This window comes from Geospiza fortis, unplaced genomic scaffold, assembly GCF_000277835.1.
Source record: "Geospiza fortis unplaced genomic scaffold, GeoFor_1.0 scaffold196, whole genome shotgun sequence".
NCBI classification, from domain to species: Eukaryota; Metazoa; Chordata; class Aves; order Passeriformes; family Thraupidae; genus Geospiza; species Geospiza fortis.
In genome coordinates, this window is record NW_005054487.1 from 201,760 (window position 1) to 206,679 (window position 4,920).

Consider the following 4,920-nt stretch of genomic DNA (forward strand, 5'->3'; position numbering starts at 1 on the left):
CTCCCGATCCCTTTCCAGGCCCGGTCCCGATGCCGTTCCCGGCTCGGCCGTGCTCGGGGCCGCCCCCGGGTGACGGCGCCCGGCGCGCTCCGGCCCCCCCGCGCGGGCAGGTGCTCCAGGGAATTCCTGCGCTCAGGGAATTCTCTGCGCGGCGTTCCCCCCCCGCTTCGTTATTGCTGGAATCGAAAGTACGCTGGTTTATGTCGATTTTTCTTTTTTTTTTTTTTTGGTGAGTTTTCCTGCGCCCCCGGGGGGTTTTCCAGGTTAACACGGACATCGCGGTATTGACTGAGGAAAACACCGACTACTCCAAAGGTTGAAAAATCAGGTGTTTCTCTACTTAAAGCACTTCTCAGCGACTTTAATTCTCTTAGTGAAATAACGGCATAGGTAGTTTATATTGTTATAACTATTTCATATCATCCCCCCTGTTGACTTCTGCTTAAAAATTAGCCTCTAATGCTGTGTTTATGACTGAAAAAAAAAATCTCCAGTGCAGGAAGGCTCCAAGTACACAAACGTTAAACAAAAACACATTCATGAAGTGTAGCTTTTCTTCTGTCTCTAGAGATTCCAGGATCACTCGTAGGAATGTAAAAAGTGCTGTGAGTTTTGGTCATTGGGAGCTCCCTGGTGATCACTGGGGCACCTGGATGAGCAAAAATCTGATGGAGGGTTTGTGTTGAGCAAAGGGGTCACCTGTGCGGCGCTGGCACAGCTCTTTCACAGCAGCTGAGTGCTTCTGGGGATGTCAGTTCTCTGTGGAGCTGGCTAAACAAAAGTAACTGCTAAGCAGGAAGTGAGATAAAGAGATTCCAGGCGTGTATACAATACAATTAATGCACACTTTTCACTCTTTGTGCAGTGGTTGTATTTTGACCACTACAGTTTGCTGTCTTTTTTTCTGGCATGATGGTATCTTTCATCTAAATAGTTTAAGCATGTCTAAAATACACGTTTTTTAAAAGGTAATTTTGTCACTTGTAACACTTCTCCTCAGTTTTAGAATCTCTTTTTGCCTGGAATAATCTCCCAGTATATTTGAGTTGTTAAAACTTGTTCCCTGTTACCAGCTGAGCCACTCTCTGACCTTGGGAAGAATGACATGTTACTTCAGTTTTGCTTTAAACTTACACAAAACACCAGGTCTATGAATCACATACCAGATATTCCAGATAGAGGATTGGACCTCACGTAGAGAGCAGACATGCCCAAGCTGGGGGAGAGAGAGAAAGTGGGAAGTGAAGTAGAATGCCTTTGAAATGTCTCTGAACATGCCAAAGAATAATTTAACCTGGCAAGGATCCATGGGCTGTGTATTAATTTGGCTTTTGAATGTTTCTTGTCTTTTGTCTCAGCTTTGAGGTAGTCCTCTTAAATATGTCACATAGAGGAGCGGTGAAAATGACACAGAGGTTGACAACATTTGCATCTTTCATAATACTGATACCAAAAATCATTGGGCAGCACTGCTTGGTGAGTATTGGGAAATAGTCAGTGGAATTTAGAACAATCTGGGCAAAACTTGGTTGAAAGCAGCCCAGTTTCCTCTCCTTTTCCCCAGCTCACTGGAGGTCTAGGACGGGTGTCTGGACAGCTTTGCCCATGACAGAAGCAGCGCCTGGGAGCCTCACTGATGCAGGGTTCCTCCTGTGCTGTTTGTTCATGCCCTGGAATTGCCAAGCCCATGCTGCTCTCCATTTCTCTGGGAGAAGCAGCGTCAGGCAGGGCCTGGGAAGGCGAGCACGGCCTTGCCCCAGTGCAGGGGAAGGGCCTGGAATGGGGAGGCAATTACTGCCACTCCCTTGGGAAGAGCAGGCAGGAGCAGAGGGAGGCTGAGCACAGAGCACGAGCCCCTGTCTGTTCATGGCTCATGATTTTACAGCTCCACACAATATTGCTGCACCACCAGAAAGCAGAGAGAATCTTAATTCTGGGCTCCCTTTAGCTTGTTGGTCCTGTCTATCCTGTTTATGATCATTGTAATAGGTGAGTCAGTTCTGCACCTCTCTCAGTGCAGGGGGTTCCAGGAGCGCTCCCTCCGCTGCGCTGCTGGCCTCTTGGCTAATTACCATGCCAGAAGTGCCCCTTCAATGAGAGTGGTGTCTTTGCTGCAGTGGTGCAGACCCATGACTGCCACAAAGCTGGCATTGTGCTGAGTCTTTGCCTCTCTTGTGTAACAATGGGGTTTATTCAGGGAGAGCAGAATCATCCTTCTCGGAAAAGGCCCACGAGAAAAACAAGTCAGGAGCCCCAAAGCAGAGCACTGGGGCTTTACCAACCATCTTCATTGCTTCCATCCCAAAAAGCAAAGTTGGCTGTGAGATCTCCCATGTGAGATCCCACAGTTTATCCTGATGAGATTTAATCACCAGGGTTTATTCTTATGTTCTTAAAACTTATTGAGCAGACCTGACCAAGTTTCTCTTCCTCAGCGCCGCGGTCACATTTTGGGTCACTTTGGCAATGCTGAGTTTCAGTTCAGGCCAGGTTCCTGATCCTGCAAGTGGGCCTGGATGGTGGTTAGGCTGATGCACCCAGGGGTTCCTTCCTTGTGCTGCTTGCCCTGTTACTGGATTGTGCAGAAAAGTGGCAAAATGGATCACAGTCCCTGAGGCATAAGGGCCAAAACAGACTCTGAGATGAAGGCTCTAAATGGCTGTGCTCCCTGGATAGAAACTCGTGGTTCTAAGGCAGGAAATGAAAAAAAAAATCATCTTTTGATACATCACTTTTCAGTATGTTCCAAATTGCTGTTATATTTGCTGAGCGGTTTTTATGAAGCTGTAATTTTCCTGTTTATGAAGGAGAGTAAATTAGTTGCAGCTAAAGTAGTCTGAATTCAGTCCCAACCACTCAGATATTTTAGTATCAATTTGCTCAAGAATTCTCACAAGATTTCACATCCTTCTTCATGAAATCTTTTCTCCAAGACTACAACAAAAGTTAGTCACAGTATGGTTTCACTGCTTCCCCCCAAATCACAGTCCTCATAGGCTGCAGGCTGGGAAACACCAGCATTAAAACAACAAACATCGTGATGCAGGATGGTGAAAGCTGCAATACTGTGTCATCTATTTGCTTTGAAAAAAGTGACCCATTGAAATGCTCAGGGAATTCCTTCCCTGTAAATGGGGATAAATCAGCTGCAGACAGGAAATAATGTGTTGGAGAATCCTTCCCATGGACTCCATGCAGCTAATCCATTATGTCTCACTAGAAAGTGCAGCCTGCTTTACCTTTAGCTGAGATTTGTGGCCAGTCACATCACCAATTTCCTCTGGCACAACCTTCTCTTACCCTTTGAAAACTTTCTTTTTTAAGTGGTTAAGGTATGCCTGTGGTTTATTTTAGTTGGTGGAATGACTTTGAAGCATTCAAGTTGAGAGCTTGGATAAAGATGTTTTGCCCCTGCATAAAAGTAGAAATTCTGCATTTAGAAACTAGAATAATGAGATTTTGCACGTTAGCTACAGCTACTTGATACGAAAACAGAATTTTATTTTTCCTCTGTCATAATTTAGCAGAACACATGATATAGAGGTCTTCTTACTGGGACAGATATGATACAGTCAAAAAAAATCCTTAATATGTATATTTGTTGAGAAGTTTGGGGTTTTTCCTTCCCATTTTATTCCAGAAGATTTAATTGACACGTGCAGTCCTTAAATAAAGCCTTTCAGGAGCCTATTGCGCCTTTCATTCAGCATTTAAAAAAACATTTAAGCAAGCCATGAATGCGGTTGCTTGCCGTAGCTGGAATTCCACCTGAGACAGGTGAAATTATCCAAATTTAGGCAGTGCTGCTGCTGCAAGGACTTGGCGCCATCTCGTGTTCAGCCTTTAAACCACTCGCCAAGGGATTTAAATCTTGAGAGGTTTTGGGGTGGAGCCCCCCCCAGGTAAACACAGCCTCCCCATGTGGAGGATTTATAAATTCTGGGGTTGGCAAACCTGCCTTAGCAAACCAAGAGCTGGTGGGGGGCAGCTGCCGGCTTTTCAGGCAGGCACAGCTGTTTCCAACATCTGCATTTGCTGTCACCATCAGGCAGCTGGGGAGATGGTGGATTTATACCCTGTGTGGCTGAGTGTATTGGTGCAGAGAACACAGCCCCATGCAAGCTGGTGCTCCAGCTCCTTCCACGAGATGATGTTCAGTCCTGGGGTTTGTTTCAGTCACAACACTGGGGGTTTTAACAAATGCCTGAATTCACTGTGGGGGAAAAAAACCAACATGCTAGAAAGGCTTTTGTGAGCTACAGAAGGTGTTATTAAGCTGTTTCTTGGCTGAAAAGATAAATTTTATTGTCATATTATCTCTTCAGGAAAGCTAGTCAGTTTTTTTAAAGGTATTTCTTATTAAAAGAAATACACATGAAATCCTGTCCCTTCAAACATCAGGAGAGACCATGACAGCAGAAAAACTGAGTTCAGCTTACCTGCAAGCTCGGAGGCAGGACACCAGCTGGGTATCTTTCCCTGATGGTGCTGTTCCTTGCTCACCTCTGTGTGTCAGGGGCTGGTGGCTCTCTCACAGCCCCTTTCTCACAGCCCCACACCCAGCTGCAGCAGCCCAGGCCTTCTTTTTGGGTTTTGGGGCAGCTCTGGCTCAGCCCTTCGGTGCTGTGACGGAACAGAACGCCCTGTGCTGGCTGAGCTGCAGGAACGAGCCGTGGGCTGGGACTTGTCCCAGCTCTCAGGAGGCGAGATTAGCCTAAACCCCTTTCATCTAACCCCAACAGGAGCCAGAGCAGACAAGGTCAGCTCCTGGGGCTCAGCTGACGCTCAGGAGCTCGCTCACATGCCCAGGCTCTGTTTGCTCACTGCTCAGCTCTGCTCTGCTGCTTTCTGCTGTTTGCTGAGATGGGAATTCATCTCACAGGGCATGGATGATGCAGATTGAAGAGTGGCCAGCTGCAG